Genomic DNA, 20,000 nt, shown 5'->3' on the forward strand with positions numbered 1-20,000 from the left:
ATGTAGATCACACCGGGCTACAAGCCCCTTCTGGCTGTCCTCAAGCCGAGGCGCTCGCACCAGATACAATCCCGACCCAAGCCTCGCTCTTCCGTCGCACATTCACCGCGAAAGAAACGGCGCGCTCCACTACCCTCCGGCGCCAGAATTGCGTCCCTTCATTGCATAACCGCTGTTGCAATGGCAATAAAAGCAACATCCTGCATGTGGTTACACCAATCATCATAAATTAATTTCGACATTAAATGTCACCGTTTACTGTGGTGACATCAAAATATTTCTCAACGTGACCGTTTTGCAAAATTAATTTAAAAACCTCCCGTTTTCTCTCAACCGGACAACTGCTACGAAATTTACATCGTTTAACCCACAATTCAGACTCCAAGGGAGACTTTGTGTTGGAGCTAATCAACATTAAAGACGCTTGCTGTTATAAACTCCTTCTCAGGATCTACGATACTTGAAACAACTGCGAGCGAAAGAGGTGGAGAGGGCAATCGATTACAAACAAAATTATAGCAACTGCACATGAAATCGGACGCCATTTTTTCCACAAAACACTTTCGTCCCCCATTCAAACCTTACTCATCTCGACCCAGTGAGATGTACGGCGTTGCTAGGAGCCGAACCGCAAACGAGGCTGGGTGACGTTGGCATGAGTTGGCACGCTCGCCTCCCCTTCATTCCTTTTCCTTTCCCTTCCCCTCTCCCCTGCTCTCCCTCCATTTCTTTATCTTTTCCCTCTCTCCATCTTCTCCGTCCTTCCCTCCAATCTTTTCCCCATCCCTCTCCCCGCCTTCCATTCCTTTCTCCTCCCTTCGCCTCCCCTCCCCCCCCTCCACCAAATCTCTGCATGGGCATGTGCATGGCAACACCGCCTCGCATACCTGTTGTCTTACTAAACACATGCGCCGCTCTCGATGCCCCGCCCCCCCCCCCCCCACCTCCTCCGCTCGGGATCAACACTCCTTCGGGGACGAACGTGTTTTGTGCATTCATTTGGGATCAGAGGGAGGGAGGGAGGGGGTGGGTGAGGACAGAGGGGAGGGAAGGAAAGGAAGGGCGAAGGAGGGAGGGAGGGAAAGGAAGGGAGAGGGAGAAAAAGAGGGGTGTGAGGGAAGAAGGGGAGGGAGGGAAAAGGAGATAAGGAGGGAGAGAAAAAAAGACGGAGTGAGACTGAAACGGAGAGAAGGGAGAAGGTAAAGACGAAATGGGGAGGGGACAGAACATTGGGTGGAAGGGATGGGGATAAGGAGGAAGAATGAGAACGGATAAAAAAGCAAATATCAAAAGCAGAAAGCACACCTCTGAACAATCGCCGCCAAGAGCCTCGTGTGCTCCGAGGCAGCCGACCTGTATTCGTTTTATTTCCGCTTCTCCGCGCAGGCCTCGTTCTGCCTCGGCCGCCCGCTGGAGGCTGGAGGCGAGGGGACAGGCGCAAGCAATTATCGCACTGCATGACTGGAACACGCCTTCCTGCACTGCGCAATATTTCACAATCTGAGCGGCGTGACTGTCCCGACCCGCAGATTGCAGGATGGTCTCTGCGTTACGACATTCAACCGCAGTGTTTTCCCTTCATTTTTTTCTGCATTCCCGTCGAAGTAGAAAGTCGACCGAAAACTCACTTTCTAGCTGCCGTGATTATCGAGTAGTGTTACCGGCGGTCGGAGTTACGAGAGAGGGAGGAGGGAGGGAGGGAGGGAGGGAGGGAGGGAGGGAGGGAGGGAGGGGGAGGAGGAGGGAGGTGGAGGGAGGGAGGGAGGAGGAGGAGAGGAGGAGAGGAGGTATGTAAGTATGTATGTATGTATGTAGGTAGGGAGGGAGGGGGAAGAGAAACGGGGAAAGAGGGCGGGGATGGGGAGAGAAAGGGAGGGAAGCAGCAGAAGGGAGGGTGGGGAAGGGGAAAAGAGCGGGACAGGAGAGAGGAAGAACAGAGGAGAGGGGAGAGAGAGAGAGAGAGAGAGAGAGAGAGAGAGAGAGAGAGAGAGAGAAGAGAGAGAGAGAGAGAGAGAGAGAGAGAGAGAGAGAGAGAGAGAGGGAGGAAGGGAGGGAGGGAGAGGGAGGGAGAGAGAACGAATTCGTTTAGTATTTTCCTACCAAAGAGAGTGAGCTCGCATCAATCTCAGCTTGCCACCTTGACCTTCCTCTCGCATACACTCCCGCACGAGCTCGGCCGATGTCCTCGGAGCGCCCGGCCGTCCCGAGACGTTTCCGCGCCCGACCCGACGACCGGCTGCGACACAGCGGCGCGAATCAAGTAGTCACCCCGAGATGTTTAGCTCATTTTATTCTACGTCGACGACCATCAACGTAATTATTAACTTTCAAATATACTGCCATCTTCCTCTTCTTATATTCTAATCTCTCAGTCCCACACTATCGAACGGGGAATATAAAACACTTGTTCCTTGTAGATACTCTCTCTCCCCTAAAAAAAAGATAATAATAAAAGAAAAAAAATAATAACAAATAAATAAAAATAACAATAAATAAGTAAGGCGAAGAGAGCAAACTGCCTCCAGAGCCCAGCGCGGTTCCCAGAGCGGGCTTGGGCACAAACCACTGGCTGCTTACGGTGCGGGAGGCAGGGAGGAAAGGCGGCGGGCCAGGGCGCTCGAACCCTCGGACCGTTACATCAGGAAGTGGGTTCGAATTCTCCCTCGTCATGGACGCTTTTACGCCATGCTGCTGCTCATTACGCCGCGCTCGCCCCTTTATTCGGCTGCGCCGGACGGTGAAGGCTGTGCGATCTCATCCGGTGCATGGCTGCCGACACTGGCGCGATTCGCAGAAAATGATGGTTACACACAATTAGCAGCGGGGCCGTGCGCGACGTGCAAGCAAGCGCACGACGTTGCTGCTACGGCAGAGGGGAGCGGCAGGGCATGTGGCTCTCAACCTCCCATTTGAGGGAACTAAAAGCCTGGCGGAGATAAAGCCGAGGCTGCTGTCCGCGTGGACGCCTGCTACCTGCCAGCATCTGGGCCTTGAGGCTACGTCTGGCGTCCTCTCTCTCGCAATTGGCTGTCTCGGCTACTTTTGTTCTCTCCTTGTCTCTGTGTGTTTCCCTCCCTCCCATCCGCATTCTGTCTTTATGTCGGTCTCTCTCTCGCCGCACGCGCGCGCGCGCGCACCACACACACACACACACACACACACACACACACACACACACACACACACACACACACACACACACACACACACACACACACAGAGCAATCTCCCTTTGTATTTGTCTGTGTGCCTGTGTCTACATGGCGCAATTTCCTACCGTCGTGCTCCCATTCCCCATCCAGCAGCGTAGCAGGCAACAAGGATGTGACGCAACACAAGATACGCGCACAGGCGATGACAAGCGCAAACGCACCGTGCAAGAAAGCCACGCCAGGCAGCGGTGCCTTGACCTTCGCAATCTGGGGTCAAACTGAGCGACACAAAGATACGGACAAGATAAACGTAAATACACACACATACATACGAATACACACGGGGGAAGAAGTGAGAGAGAGGGGGAGGGAGAGGGAGAGGGAGAAGTAGGGGGAGAGAGGGGGGGAGAGGGGGAGGAAGAGGGTGGGAGGGAGGGAGGGAGGGAGGGAAAGGAGGGAGGGAGGGAGGGGGGGAAGGAGAGAGAGAGAGAGAGAGAGAGAGAGAGAGAGAGAGAGAGAGAGAGAGAGAGAGAGAGAGAGAGAGAGGGAAGGAGGGAGAGAGGGAAGGAAGAGGGAGGGAGGGAGGGAGGGAGGAGAGAGAGAGAGAGAGAGAGAGAGAGAGAGAGAGAGAGAGAGAGAGAGAGAGAGAGAGAGAGAGAGAGAGAGAGAGAGAGAGAGGAGGAGGGGGGGGGGGAGGCAGGGAGAGAGAGCCTGACTGACTTTCTCCCCAAAAGCTCAATCGAGCAGCCGAGCCATGCAAGAGTGTTTGGGCGTGTAACGGTGCGCTGGTGGGCGGCCGTGCGTGTAGGTGCAGGATCGCGCGTGTAAATAGGCGACCTGAGACTGGAACTAAATTGGGTACGAAACAAAAGAAACAAATACGGAGAAATCCATGACTAGGAAAATAAATGCACACACACATAAAAGCTTAACTCATATATAGGCTACATATTTACAACATTTAATTAAAAATACACAGAAGTACATGTATGCGTGCGTGCGTGCGTGAGCGAGCGAGAGTGAGCGTCTGTATGGATTTATGTGTGCGTGGGTATGTGCCTACCACAAAACGAAGCGAGAAATTTCAGCAGGCGGCCGCTCCCATCCCAAGCGCAAGTAGGTCGCGAGGCGCAAGCACAGCGGCGAGCAGGCGCCCCCAGGACCTAGCGCCCGCTTCCGTCAAGATGGAAAGGGACCGAAATAGGGACAAGGGGGCGTCCTTCTATGGCACGGACTAGCGGTCCCGCGCCCGCGTCGATCCATGTGCCGTCACAGGTGGTTCGTGGCTCCCCCTCCCTCTCCTCGCCCCCACCCCTGGGGCCAGTGTCCTTCGAGGGGAGTCCCTGCTGCGTCCGCACCTCGCCCTTCAGCCAATGTGCGACATTCTATCGCCGTAGACCTCTTCGCGACGACACAACCACGCCGCCGCGGAATCGCTTAACAACTAAGGAACCAACTGGCCAGAAAATCCAACGCAGCGAGCATTTTCGTTCACAATTAACTCGTGGTAATTAATGCAAATTAGTGTAAAACAGACCAACATTTTTATGTTGGTAATTCGTTGCTAATCGTTTCCTAGTTTAACAGCCAAGCAGGCATTGCACATTGCACCGCTCTGAACCACTAAAATGATGAAGTCAAAGTGCACAATACTCTGGGGATTTTCCATGAAGCAGAAGAGATTGTGACCCTATTTACGCAAACAGAATGAAAATGTCAAATGAATAAAAGAAGAACATAAAATCATGTAGACAAGCAGACTGCCTGCCTCGCATTCATCTACGACCTGAAAGCGAGCCGGCACAAAGAAGGCCAAGCCGCGTCCTATCGTCATGGCGAAGGAAAGGGGACCGCAAGCGACATCGAGAGGCCCCCCTGGCAATCTCTCTCCCAACTCACCCCTCCCGCCTCTCCTTCCCCCTCCTCTCCTCCCCGTCCCCCGCCCCTGTGCTCCCTGCCTACCATCCCTGCACCGGCACTCCACTGCATTGCCATAATGGCGTAATGAGGCGCCGGTGCCCGTGCCACGCCACGACACGGCGAGCAGGAAGTAGCAAGGTGGGGCATGGTAGAGACGGGGGAGGTAAGGTAAAGGCAGAGACGGGCAGGGGCATGCAGGGGCAAGGTGAGGGCAAGGGAAGCACGGGGGGGGGGGGGCTTGCTTGCTTACGGGCTTCATGGAGCGCCCGAGTCCAGCCCAGCCCGCCACCTACTGGGCACTCTGCCAAGCGGGCCACCGTGCCTGTTCTCCTTTGCTCCATCATCTGCCTCGGGTCCACCTCCTCCAATGCGCCCGTCAACGCCACCCGGAACGCGCCCGCTCCACGCTCCACGCTCCAGGAGGAAGCGTCCGGGAAGAAGACGGCCACGTGTACAACGCCACGGAGGGGGGGGGGGCGTATGGCGGAGGGAAGGAAGGAGAAATAAAGGAGCTGATGGAAGGGATTGTGAGAGGGAAGGAGGAGGGAGGGGGATGAGAGTGGGATGAGGACAGAGAGAGGGACGAATGATGGGAGGAAAGGACTTTAGAGGGAAAGGTGCAAGGGAGAGAGGAAGGGAGAGGGAATGAAAGTGAGTGAGGGAACGGTATTGGAAGTGAAGAGAGGAACTGACAAAACAAAGCAGTGAAAGAGAAGAGAAGAGAGAAAGAAAAAGAAAAAGAGAAATCCACTGCCCCATATGATACGGAAATAACAGCAAAAAACTCTCCTTCCTTTGTTACAGTGACTAAGGTCAAAGATAGATTCCCCCTTCTCCGCCCCCCCTCTCCCTCTTCCCTCTCCCTCCCTCCCTCAAAATAACGCTACGTAAAAACAAGCTAACCCTCCATTATCCCCCCGCAGCTGAACCGTCGCAACCTACTTTCCTTTACGTGACCAGCACGTGTATTCAAATGACTGCCTTCGACCGTGATATAAATAACATAATGGCAACATGAATGTGGTAACGATTATCATAATATTAACAATTATAAGGAGAATAACTGCGGCAGCAAAAATAACATACCTAAATGGAGAGAAATATCCATAATAACCAAATATAATAAACATTAACATCTTGGACACAAACATAAACATAAAATAATAATAAAAATAATGACAATAATATAACAATTACAAAACAGTAAACAGCAGTAACAACCATAAATCATCACTGCTGTTCATCATCATAACCTCAACAAAATAACCCAAACAACAGCCACAGCAGTAAAAACACCAATAACCCAACAGCAGTAAAATCCGAAACGAAATAAGTGCGACGCCCCTGGAAGTCCGATTCGTCGTCCCCGCGACCGTCACGAGGCGCCGGCGCTGCTCCCATCCGGATCCCGGCGCCACACCGTCGGCGGGGACTTCGCGACGCACGAAATGAAATAAAGCCGAGTGGGAAACGGCGGCGAAGGCGAAGAGAGGGAGGGGAGAGGGGAGAGGGGAGAGAGGGGAGAGGAGGGAGGGGGAGGGGAGGAGGAGGAAGGAGGAAAAAGAGGAGGAGAAGGAGGAGGAGGAGGAGGAGGAGGAGGAGGAGGAGGAGGAGAGGAGAGGAGAAGAGGAGGATGGAAGAGGAGGAGGAGGAGGAGGGGGGAGGAGGAGGAGGAGGAGGGAGGAGAGGGAGGAGGAGAGGAGGGCGAGGAGGAGGAGGAGGAGGAGGAGGAGGAGGAGGAGGAGGAGGAGGAGGAGGAGGAGGAGAAGGAAGAGAAAAAATATATATTGTAGAAACAGGAGAACCTCCAGCGGAGCTGAAAAGCTAATTAACTCCGCCCATTCTTTGTCTGTCTGTCCGCGTACATGTGTATGCATACCCATGTATATACATGTACTGTATATACATGTATATACATACGTACCTATATAGGGAGAGAGCGTGTGCGCGTGTGTGCGAGAGAAAGAGAAAGAGAGAGAGAGAGAGAGAGAGAGAGAGAGAGAGAGAGAGAGAGAGAGAGAGAGATGAGAGAGAAGAGAGAGAGAGAGAGAGAGAGAGGAGGAGAGAGAGAAGGAGAGAGAGAGAGGAGAGGAGAGAGAGAAGAGAGAGAGAGAGAGAGAGAGAGAGAGAGAAGAGAGAGAGAGAGAGGAGAGAGAGGAGAGAGAGAGAGAGAGAGAGAAGGAGAGAGAGAGAGAGAGAGAGAGAGGAGAGAGAGAGAGAGAGAGAGAGAGAGAGAACTTTCTCTCGAGTTAATGTGTCCGGTTTGGCGGAGTGCCATGCAAGAATCCCTTTGGATCCCATGCCACCCCCCCCTTCCTGCCATCCATCCATCTGCAACATCCCAATAACGTAAGTAAAGTATCTCGTAAAATTCTATATCATTTTTTTTTCTCTATCATCTCTTATCTTCTTATCTCCCTCTCCTCCTCTTCACCCTGTTCTTTCTTCCTCTTCCTCTTCTATTTCTTCTCTTTCCTTTACCGCTTACCTTCTCCCTTTTCTGCTTCTCTTTTCCTCCCCTTCTCTTTTCCTCCCCAACTGCCTTGTTCTGTTCTTGCTTTTACACTTTCTTTATTACGCTCTCTCCTCCTCCCTTCTACTTCCTCTTTTTCCTACACACTCTCCTCACCTTCCCCCCTCCTTCCTAATTCATCCCCCCCCCTTCTCCCTCCCACCACTTTCTTCTTCCCAATCAGTTTAAAACCACCGCGAATTATGTAAGATGCTTTTAGGATTCGTAACGGGACGTCCACGACGGACCCCCCCGCCCCACGGTCCCTCTCCCCACCCCCGGACCCCCGCCCACTCCGCTTGGTGGCCGGCGACGCCCCTGAGATAGCGCCACAGATAAACAAAACTGTGCCCACTGTGATAAGACGCCCAGAATACAATGTAGTTCTTTGCTTCACACTTGCATAATCCCAGCGTCATTTCGGCCACGTGAATGGACGGTCACTTTCTCTTGTCTTATCTCCAAATTACGTGATAAGCATTTAATTCGCCCCACCCCAATAGTAATAATAAAATAATAATGAACAAATAAAAGAAATGAAAATAATTCTCGTCTGACGTGGGAGGTGGCGGAGCAGCAATTAGATGATGGCCCTAATAACTCCGAGACGCATTAACACAACTTTTAAATCCTATCCACAAAATTCCGATAACGAAGTGGTGATTATAACATTCTTAAAGATAATTCGTAAAGGTTGTCAGCTTTCTTTTTCAACCAATCGCACGTATCAAGCGACACTTGGCGGAGCTTCAGCTGGATGGAAGGCCCGGGCGAGGAAGCGAGCGACGAGCAGGGGAGGGGGGAGAGGGAGAGGGGGAGGAGAGAAACTAGCAGACAGAGCTCGAGAAAACAGGAGGGCGCGAGACACACGAGGGGCGCGAGGCAGGACGCACAAGCATAGCAACGCGTCTAGAAAGTAGCGGCGAGATAAGCGCGCGTGCGCCCCCGCGCCAGCGAAGGCATCCGCGAAGGGCAGGTGGCGCGGGGAGATAAGTCTAGATAACGGGCGCCTTGCCGGCCGGCGAAGGTGTCCTCCGACGCGCCGGATGTCCCTCGCTCTCGCCATCAAGGCTCGCGGCTCGATGCCACTCGCGGCGTTCTTGAGAACAAGGTGTTCGCTGCCCAGTTTGAGAACTCGTCCGGTCATCACGCTCGGTCCACCGAAACGCGCTTCTCTCTAGATCTCTTGTATTTCGCTTTTATGCGGCCTGCCACTAGGTAGCCCGCGTGGTTCGCCAGCCAGCCCTTCTGGATCATGAACCGCTCACGTGGAGAACATCCGGGTTAGGGAGGGAGAACCAAGCCTCGCCTGGCGGAGAACACACCGCGGGGCGCATGGGAGTGCGTCTACTTTTCAGTTACTTTTATTAATTTTCATGACCACCCTTGTTATCTGTGGTGAGATATCAGTCACTCGCCATTTCTACTGCCGCTTGCGTCCCAAGAAATAACGAAAAGCGCACACATGTGAAAAGGCACACATGAACAGCCACGAACACACACACGCACGCACGCACGCACGCACACACACTCACACGGACAAGGTCATCCCGCCCACTTGACCCAATTTTCCCTCATCAGTGCACACATAACCGCGCCTTGACCCTGGTGGGGGTCCGCAGGCGTTAGCCAGTGACTGAATCACGCGCACCTGTTCATTCATATTCTGAGGGAGAGGGAGAGGGGAGGGAGAGGGAGGGAGAGAGAGAGAGAGAGAGAGAGAGAGAGAGAGAGAGAGAGAGAGAGAGAGAGAGAGAGAGAGAGAGAGAGAGAGAGAGAGAGAGAGAGAGAGAGAGAGAGAGAGAGAGAGAGAGAGAGAGAGAGAGAGACAGAGAGAGAGAGACTGAGACAGAGAGAGAGAGACGAGACAGAGAGAGGGGGGGGCAGAAACAGACAGCCAGAAAAAACAAACCACTTATATAATCAGAAGAAAAAATAACGAAAGAATTAGGACTCCGCCGCTGACTATAGGGCAGGGCGCTGAGGGGAAATCAGACAACTAATTGAGATGATTTCCACAATAAAACGACGGAGATCTCACGCAGATAATGATAATGACGCCCGATCATTTCTTAATGTGTGTGAGTGAGGGAGCCTAATTGCGGCGTTGATTGTGGCTTTGTGTGTGTGTGTGTGTGTGTGTGTGTGTGTGTGTGTGTGTGTGTGTGTGTGTGTGTGTGTGTGTGTGTGTGTGTGTGTGTGTGTGTGTGTGTGTGGGGTGTGAGATGAGGGTGAGAGGGAGGTGATGGATGGTGAGGGTGAGAGAGAGAGAGAGAGAGAGAGAGAGAAAGAGAGAGAGAGAGACGCAGAGAAAGAGAGAGAGAGAGACGCAGAGAAAGAGAGAGAGAGAGAGGAGAGGAGACGAGAGAAAGATGAAGAGAGAGGGAGAGAGTGAGAGGAGAGTGAGAGAGAGAGAGGAGAGAGGAGGATGAGAGAGAGAGAAAGAGAGGAGAGGGGATGAGAGGTGAGGTGAGGAGTAGGGTGAGAGAGGAGAGAGAGGAGGGGATGGTGAGTGGACGTTGGGAGTGAGGTGGAGTGGAGGGTGGGGGGGAGGGGGGGGGGAGGGGGGGGGGGGAGGGGGGAGGGAGGGGGGGGAGGGGTGGGGGGGGGAGGGTGAGGGGAGAGAGAGAGAGAGAGGAGAGAGAGAGGAGAGAGAGAGAGAGTGAGACGGAGAGAGAGAGAGAGGAGAGAGAGAGAGAGACGCAGAGAGAGAGAGAGAGAGAGAGAGAGAGAGAGAGAGAGAGAGAGAGAGAGAGAGAGAGAGAGGAGAGAGAGAGAGAGAGAGAGAGAGAGAGAGAGAGAGAGAGAGAGAGAGAGAGAGAGAGAGAGAGAGAGAGAGAGAGAGAGAGAGAGAGAGTGACAGCCAGACAAAGAAAAAGCATGGGACAAAGAGTCGAGCAAGAGCCTTCGAGGTCACGCGGGGTCAAAGGTCGGCCGCCAACGAGAAAGAGAGTGGCGGTGATGGCGTAACCCTGTGATGAGCGTTGCGTATACGGAGGGGGGAGGGGGGAGGGTGCAAGAGAAGGGGGAAGAGGTCACGGCGTATGAATAAAGAAGAGGAGAAGGGAGAAGGGAAGGGAGGGAGAAGGGAGAAGGGAAGGGAGGGAGAGGGGGAGGAGGGAGGGAGGAAGAGGAGTATGATGGAGGGAAGAAGAGGGGGGGGGGGGGAAAGGGAGGTCAAGGTGAAAGGCTAGATCTACATTAAATCGATACAAAATATACAAAATTATGCAAAAATAAACGCACAAGAAATAGGAAATAACAGAACAGTAAATTATAACATTTCTAAAATGTTTCTGACGCTAAGTTTCCATGGGCTGACATCAAATACACTATCAACTTACACCCTATACACAACACCTCATAAACACTCCCACATGAGGCCAACCAAAACAGCCACAACTCTAAGGAATACTTCACCCCCCCCCCTCCATCCCCGCAGCCCCACCCCCGCACACCAAAAAAAGCGTCACGAACAGGAACGGAAAAAATAGAACGCTCATGAACACGAAGGCTAATAAGGGCCGGCCGGGATGACGCAATCGGTGCCCGGGGCGAAAGCTGGCATCGACCGCAGCGAGGGAAGAGGCGGGGAGGAGGAAGGAGATAAAGAGAAAGAGAAAGAGGAGTTGGAGGGGAAAGATGAGGGGGGAAAAAAGAAGGAAGGAGAAGAGATGAGAAAAGGAAGAAAAGGAGGGAGGAGGATGAGAAAGACGAGGAAAAGGCGTAAGAGGAAACGAAGGAGAAGAGAGCAGACGATAATGGGAAGAAAGAGGAAAAGGTGAAATGAAGAAAAATTTTTTAAATAAAAAGGACGAGCAGAAAGGCGAAAAATAAAAATAAAAGAGGACGACGGTTAACAATATGCCTGACCTTATAAGTTTTTTTTTCTCTCTTTCAAAACACGCTATGTGCATTGCAAAATAGGCCTAACATTTTCTCTTAATCCCAACAAGACCACTCCAGTAAAACTTCAGAAGGTGAAAGTCACAAAATTATTTTCTCTGTCTACTCTATTTATTCCCCGTCACCACCATCATCATTTTTTCCTACCATTATCACCATCATTAATATCATCAACATTCTAGCTTTGCCTTTCCCCTGCGTAAGACGGCATCGAACACAAAGCGAGCACATCATTACGAGCCCCGAGACCGCTAGACAATAAGTGAATGCACAACCCTCATTTCCATCGGGGGCGCAAACAACACCTCACCTGTTTTGGCGGGCTGAGGCGGCCACGGGCGTCACGACCATGCATACTAATCAATAATCTATTTATGCCACAAGGGGTACGCTTCGGTCTTTAAGAAATATGAATGTACACGGACCTTCAAATTCGCATATTTCGGGTACCGACCACGGTCCACTGCCCTCGTTATTCCAAATGCTTCCATTAATTAACAGGGGAAAGGGAGGCACACCTAATTCCCTCAGAAACATTGAAGTGGCTCCACGTAAGGTACAGTATTTTGGCACTGCTGCATATAACAAAAGCGCTGCCATAACAATGGTGACTGACGGTGATGACCAATGCACTGTCTGGGTAATGATGCAGCGGTGTGTTGAGCTGTGATGAACCAATAACCGCCAACCACTTTACTGTGGCGTGAGCACAGTGAGTTTTATCATCACCATCAAGATCAGTGGTAGAAGTATGATCATTATCATAATTTATTTTCATTTTTTGTGGGGGTGGAGATAGTGGTGTGTTAGCAGGTCGGGTACGGGAGGTATCTCACGGGCTGGTAGACGCTCCTCAACTTTCACCTAACCTCCTCCTCCCCCTCTCCTTCCCCTCTCACTCTCCCCTTCCACCCCCTCCCCCGCCCTCCCTCCCTACCCCCTTCCCCATCCCCCAGTGCCCTCCGTTTATTGCAATGCCCTTCCGCGGTCTCGCCAAATGAACGGGGGGGAAGATGAGGTTAAGATGAGAAGTGAAGAGAACAGAAGAGAAGAGGAGAGTAAAGCAGATGAGAAGAGAGAATAGCAGAGGGAAATAGATAAGAAATAAAAAGAGAAGTGAAGAGAAAGTGAAAGAGTAACGAAAAAAAAAACAGAAGAGAGAATGGCTCGAATATCCACGCAAGAAACAAGATATCACAGCTCGACATTACAATACGAAGCACGTGTCTTCGCCACTCATTATTCCTTATCCATGGATAATAAAAAAAAGTTTCTCCGCTCCCAGTCCAGCTTTAGTACAAACAAGCACCACACAATCACAGAACGCGCACGCACACAAACACACACGCACGCACGCACACACACGCACACGCGCGCGCTCTCTCTTACACACTTACACACACACAAACACATACATACATACATACATACATTCTCTCTCTCTCTCTCTCTCTCTCTCTCTCTCTCTCTCTCTCTCTCTCTCTCTCTCTCTCTCTCTCTCTCTCTCTCTCTCTCTCTCTCTCTAAAAAGCGAAATGCGATTTTTCTCCCACCTACCATCCCGTCACCGAACACCAACCACACCAGGTAAACAAGAAACAAGAACCAACCAATCAGAGAACCGCAATACCTAACGACGAACCAGACGCACCACAACGACCAACCATGCAACCACACTAAGCAAGCCAACCAAACACAACCAACAAAGCAATCAACCGCTCAACCGTACAGCCAAGCACACGCAACCACAGAACCACTAGGCGTGTCCACCCAGCGTGCCACCAAACGATTCCTTTTCAACCAGGGAAACCAACCTCAAGGTGTTACAGAAGTGGGGGAAGAGGGGGTGGGGGTAAAAACAGTGTCTGGGGAGGGGGGGGGGAGAACGGCACCTCGAGCGTGATAAGTGATGAATGTAGACTGTTAATAGATTAAAAGGAGTCGCGAGGAAGGAAGCCCTGGCGGCGGGAAGACGAAACAATACAGCGTCCTGTTCTTGCTCCTTGTCTATATCGGCGACTTTCTTCGTAACCAGAATGGCAGAATGGCACTTTCGTCCTTATAGGAGCTGCTCCACATGCAGAAGCAGAAAGAAACAGAGAACTTGGATTGACGCGAGTGTATACACGTACGCAAACACAAACAAGGAAACAAAGATATACACATACACAAACACACACACACACACACACACACACTCGCTGGTCTCGCTGGTGTTGTTCGAAGTTGAAATCTCTTTTCCCGCCCTGATATTGTCTTTGATTCCGTTTGCATAAAACAATGCCGCTTCCACGAAGGTCTAAGAACGGCATTCCAGGGTCTACGTAAGTCGGTCCTTGCAGTGTCCTCTTTCGAGAGTTGGCGACGGAAGTGATAATAATGATGATAATAGCAATAACAGAAAAAAAAGAAAGGAAAATAGAGAACAAGGAAAGAAAGAAAATGGAATGAAAAATAAATAAAGAAAAAAACATAAATAGTGAAAAAAAAACAATAGGCAATGATTAAGAAAAGAGAAGTAAAGACAATAATGCAAGAAGACTCCATTTACAACACCCGGCCATCGCAAGTGGCTCTCAACCAACACCCGCGCCATGCAAAGCAAGCATTCGTCTTTGCACAGCCGCTGAACACCTGCTTTTCGAAGTCACGTCTCGCACTCACCCTCCCGCCCACCCGCGCCCGTGTGACTGATGCTCCTCTCCCACGCACCGGTGCTGAACGCCCGCTCTGGAACGGATCACGTCACGTCACTTCGCCAATTGTGTTTGAAGTTCATCTCCCTCACTTCTTAATTATCTTCTATTCTCTCTTTTTCTCTTTTCTCCTCTCTCTCTCTTTCCTCTTCCTTTTTTCTTTTTTTTTTTCTCCTCCTATTTCTCTCTCGTTTTCCTTCTATTTCTCTATTTTCTCCCATATCTCTTTTCTCCTTATATTTCTACGTTCTTTTATTTTCCTCTCCCTTCTCTTTCTCCCTCTCCCTCTCCTTATCTCTCTCTCACGCACGCACTCAAGCAAGCAATCACTCTCTCTCTCTCTCTCTTTAAGAACACCGTAATTCCTTGAACACAGTTGCTCGAACCGTGAGGTGAACTGCCGAGACAAAATTCTCCTCTCGCGCTTACATCTATTCGGACACCAATTCACACCCGCGAACAACGAACCAGAAGAGATACCAATTGAACTGAACTATTAAAGGTAACAACAAAAATATCTAATAAGGAAAAAAAACTTGTTAATAATCTATTCAGACAAAGAGAGAAGGTAGTTTAACAAAACACAATCGCAAAAAAAAAATGTAACTAGTGCATTCACCGTGTTATGCAAAGTTTATCATTAAAAGTAAGAGTAAAAAGACCACCTAAACTATTTTAGTAAAACCATCAGCATCAGCACCAGCGGTAACCTACTAAGAAGACCAAACTAATAAGGCCAGATGAAAAAAAAAGTTTCTGCAGCCCAACTGACCCTACACATTCGTTCGATTCTGGGCCGATTCCGAAGCAAACATCGGAAGCAATCAAAAGTTCTGGCATTCTTAAGAAAACATCCGACTCTCTCGTTGATGTAACCTAATACCGACAGCGTGTGTAACGTAAAGAACCATCTGAAGTAAAAATACATCTTAACCATCCCCAATCACCTTTTTCCTTGGCAATAATAACGAAAAGCGAAAAGAAAGAAAGAAAGAAAAAACGCCATGGTCTGTGAAAACCCAATGCTGATGATGCAACGGCCAATGCAATGGGTAGGGCTGACGTAAGACACCGTAACAATCAACAGAATAGTGGGGAGTGGGGAAAATACTTCGGCTGCTCGCACGTTCAAAGCACCCGCTACATTCGAACGTAGCATTTTTTCGCTCACGTGCTAACACATGATAGTCGCGCGTGGGAAGTGAACGCAATACCCTCCCTCCTCCCCGGCCTCAAATACTTCGCACGCAAATTGGAAAAGAAGCAAAAAATAAATAAAAACAAACACGAGGTCGCCTCCCTTCCGAGAACGTAAACACAGGTATACGCCCACTCCCTGACCAATTAGCACCAACTGTATTTGCACGCTCACCTCTTTTTCGCCCAATCACGGTAATCTCGGAAACACCTAACGGAATATTCAAAACCGCCATTGTTTTCAGGCGTGTTTACACCGCACCTAGATAGGCGCGGGGGGGGGGGGTGAAGAGGGGGGTGAAGAGGGGGAGGAGGAGGAGGGGAGGAGGAGGGGGAGGAGGAGGAGGGGGGGAGGAGGGGGAGGATGAGTAGGAGGGAGGGAGGAGGAGGAGGAGGAGGAGGGAGGAGGAGTGGTGGGGGGAGTAGGAGGGGGAGGAGGAGGAGGAGTAGGAGGAGAAGAGAAGGGAGAAAGAAAGAGGAGGAGGAGGCGGTCGCCATTAACAGCAGTAGAATCAGGAAGTCCGAGCGATAAACGGTCCCAAGAGGAGAGTTGTTGCGCCCGAGGCACGCCGTCCGAGTCCCATTACCAATTCACAGGCATTTCGGGCCACTCGCGCACTTGCGGTCCTGCCGTTCGCCAAGAGAAGGCGTCCGGGGTTTACAGAGAGAAGACAACAGCAAATTTATTCGTGCCCGGTATTTATCATGCACTTCTTCCTCTTTCCATTCGCGACCATGTCCCAAAATCAAACAAAAAATACAATCCATCGCGGTGGCAACGAAGGTGTGTCTACGAAATGTTTGTTCCAGGCAATTGTTTAGAATGTCTTTGCTTAACCGATCGCGGCGATTTTGTTATGGGTGGATATCTCTCTCTCTCTCTCTCTCTCTCTCTCTCTCTCTCTCTCTCTCTTCTCTCTCTCTCTCTCCTCTCTCTCTCTCCTCTCTCTCGCTTTCTCTCTCTCTCTCTCTCTCTCTCTCTAGCACACAAATATATAGGAATTATGCCGCGGACCCTCATTCTTAGCCTGCGTAGCATGGGTAACGTATAACATACACGAAATACTAATAATACAAGTCACTATATTGTCCCAAGCTGGGGCCACTGCCCCCTCTACGAATGTACAAGAACCCTTTCAAAAGCAATTCGCATCCCTTGCTGCGTGCCAGATCATGGGGAACAGGTAAATATTCACAATACCTTCGAATGACCGATCACGACGATATTGGTATCAATGGATTCCTCTCACTATTAATTACTAAAATATATAGAAATTATGCCGCGGAAACAATCTTGGTACCGATAGCATGGGAGGGTATGGGTGGTACCAGGGAAATTACGGGGTAAATTACGAAGCGTTCATTATACGACCTGCTCCAATCAAGGACTCGAAACGTAAAAACCAATGAAACAAGGTGCCTCTTGGTTTCCCGGATGAGAATCCCACAAGAACATATCAATAAGCAAACTAAATACATGTGTGAAGTAACCATGACAGTTTACAGAACCGACCTGGCATGACCCTCCCCGCAGCGGCTCCGACCCCCCACCGCCTGAAGATGAGCCTCTTCCTGAGCCGCTTCAGGTGCCTGGGCTGCTTCTCCAACAGGAAGGACATCTGCAGCACGACCGAAACCCAGGTCGGAATCAGGGCCGCGCAGAGGGCGGCGCAGGAGGGAATGGCGAACGTCGCCCTCGTCACATGCTGTTTCCTACACGTGGCACACCTCGAGAGGGAATTCAACCTCAGCTGCCCCCTGTAGAAGTTTATTTTCCTTCGTTTCCTCTCTAACAACAAGTACTGAGGCGACGCACTCGGATCATCCCTCGGGCCAAACAGAAACGAACCCGAACCCGAACCGAATACTGCTTCACTGCAAACGAAGCCGAGGAGCCGAGGTCCGATTCAACACGACGGATTTTCACCATCATGAAATAATACAGATAAATAGACATATAGACAGATGGCTAGATAAATAAATTGACATAGATACAGCTACCGAGATGCAAAGAAAGCCGACGCACGCACACACACACACATTAATGAATACATATACAATTTACACGTTGTGAATAGCTGAAATTCAGACTAATATCTTTCGCCCCAAACATCCCACCTCTACGCTGAACGAGCACAGCTGCGAAATATTAAGCCCTGAATGAAGAATCGGTGAACCGCATGAGACTCTCCGTTACCTACGTCTTAAGCTGGTTGGCTGTTCGTTGAGACGTGCCCCCTTCAAGGATGCTAACAATAACATTTTTCTATTCATAATTTCATTTATAATAGTGACCCTAGAATCAATCTATGCAAATCACCCATATTCTAACAAAACATTTGAGTCGAAAAATTACTTACAATTAATTACAATATGCAAATTTATGAAAGTAATGCTATATAAACAAGGAAAACAGTAAATATAAGCGGGTAGCCTTGATAATCTAAATACTATGAAAGAAGTTTAATGGGTAATTTGATAACCTAATAAATAAAATGATATAAACAACTACATCTATATGAAATACTGATAATGTTATCAGATATAACAACAGTAGAAGAGAGGGGGGGAGGGATGGAGGGAGACAGAGACAGAGACAGAGACAGAGACAGACAGAGAGAAAGAGAGAGAGAGACAGAGAGAGATTTCAACAACGTGCACATATTCCACCCCCCCCCCCTCATGAAACCGTGGCTGGCAACACCGGGGCCTCCTCACGACCCCGAGGTCAGCGGGTGACAGGGGTTCGCCGGCGTTCCCGTTAGCGGACGCCGTGCCGCTCCCGCTCGTCGGACCGTGTCGTGGCACAGCCCCGAGCCTTCCGCCCTAATACACACACGTCGCTGCCAACTCCCGACGTTAATCACCGCTAATCATCGGCGCTGGCAGCCCTTTTTGCCGCGCGCAAAACGCAAAATCACTCCGAAGAGCGAACCAAGAAGTACCTGCCGCTCCCACTCGAGAGCCGCCGTCACGACGCTCGTTCGCTTCTTCTCTCGCTCGTCCACTCAGTCGCTCTCATTTTGATTAGCTATAAAACCCAGTTAATTAAAGAACCCTTGGGAGCATACACAGGAAGCACCGCGGTTCGTTGCTTGGCGATGCCTTGTCTACCACTCCGTTGCGAGATCACCAAAGTCAAAGGAATTAAGGACTTTGATTTTGAATCCGACTTTGAAACCTCGTACCGGTGATGTCGCTTGGGTTCCGGGAGTCTAAGCTTTCCAGGCCGCTTCACCCGGCGCTCCATCGGGGGGAAAGGCCGTCGGTCGCGCCTAAAATAGCAGTGCATTCAGTTGGCAAAAGAAAGCTGAAATTCTCTCTCTCTCTCTCTCTCTCTCTCTCTCTCTCTCTCTCTCTCTCTCTCTCTCTCTCTCTCTCTCTCTCTCTCTCTCTCTCTCTCTCTCTCTCTCTCTGTGTGTGGTGTGTGTGTGTGTGTGTGTGTGTGTGTGTGTGTGTGTGTGTGTGTGTGTGTGTGTGTGCTAATCTTCATTTCTGCCCAAGCTTCTTTTCCTCAATACCTGAAATCTTGCCCTTCCGCTCACTTCTACACAAATTCATTCTACTCTTACTGCTGTCTCTCTTTCGTTCCTCACCCCGCTCTTCCCCTCCTGCTCCTCTCTTCTCTCCTTCACTTCCCCATTTTCCTCTTCTCCGCAAAACCGGCCGCGACGACAGCGGCGTCAGCAAGAAGCGTCGAGTCCCGTTGCGGGCGGCCGGTCACATGGACGCCTCCGACCGCAGGTTCCGCTCTCGCACCAACGCCTCGACGCCTCGCGACGCCGCAAAAACGTCTTCCTCGTGCTGTTGCTGCTGGTGGGGGGAGGGGGAAGCAGCAGAAGAGGAGGGGAAGGTGGGAGAGCGTCGGCGTTAGCAGGAGTAGGAGCTACACGGACAAGAAAGATGAGGAGCAGGAGAAAGGACGAAGAAGAGGGAGGGGGAGAGCAAGGAGCATGGCGTTGCTGGACAAAAGAGGGAAGCGGAGTCGCGGCAGAGCAGCAGCACGACGGTGGCGCTGAGTAAATGGGCTTCGCGTTGGGGCACCGACAGCCCGAGCCGCCCCGGGGCATCCGGCTGAGATCTCCGCCTTGGGGCCTGTCATTACGCCCCTCGTCGAGATCCCATAGCCTTAATCAGCGGGTCTGTGCATCCTCGCCGTCCTCGCGTAGCGTCCACAAAGGCCTCGGCTAATGGCGCGGCGCCGCTCCCACCATTACGCTCAAGCGGCTTTTCACGAACAGCGAAAGCCTGACTGCTAGGTCGTGCGGACTGCTGGATGGCACTGGCGGGCAACGGCTTTTTGTGAGAATAGAAATGGGTGGAAAAAAAGAACAACTCTTAAAACTGGACAACAATAAATTCTGATAACCAATTGTAAAATCAAATATATGATCACAAACAAACATGTAAAAAATGGAGGAAAATTAGACAGTCATATGGTCTTGCCCTTCCGTTCACAGAATATGTGTAATGACATTTCCTATTAACACAAACAGACATATACAAAACACCCCTCGACACAAACACACTTTCACATATCTCGCTATCGTTCCTGAACACACTTTTCCATCACTCGATAACGCCATGACCCTAAGCTTCCAGAGCCTGAAACATGCCG

General features: G+C 50.7%; 1 protein-coding gene across 6 annotated transcripts in view; it reads right to left on the bottom strand.

Annotated features, from left to right (window-relative positions):
* Window positions 1-20,000, bottom strand: part of LOC119568025 (serine/threonine-protein kinase tricornered-like) — a 66,096-nt gene that overhangs the window by 15,412 nt on the left and 30,684 nt on the right. The window lies entirely within an intron of this gene.

The sequence above is a fragment of the Penaeus monodon genome, chromosome 43 (genome assembly GCF_015228065.2).
Source record: "Penaeus monodon isolate SGIC_2016 chromosome 43, NSTDA_Pmon_1, whole genome shotgun sequence".
Taxonomy (NCBI): domain Eukaryota; kingdom Metazoa; phylum Arthropoda; class Malacostraca; order Decapoda; family Penaeidae; genus Penaeus; species Penaeus monodon.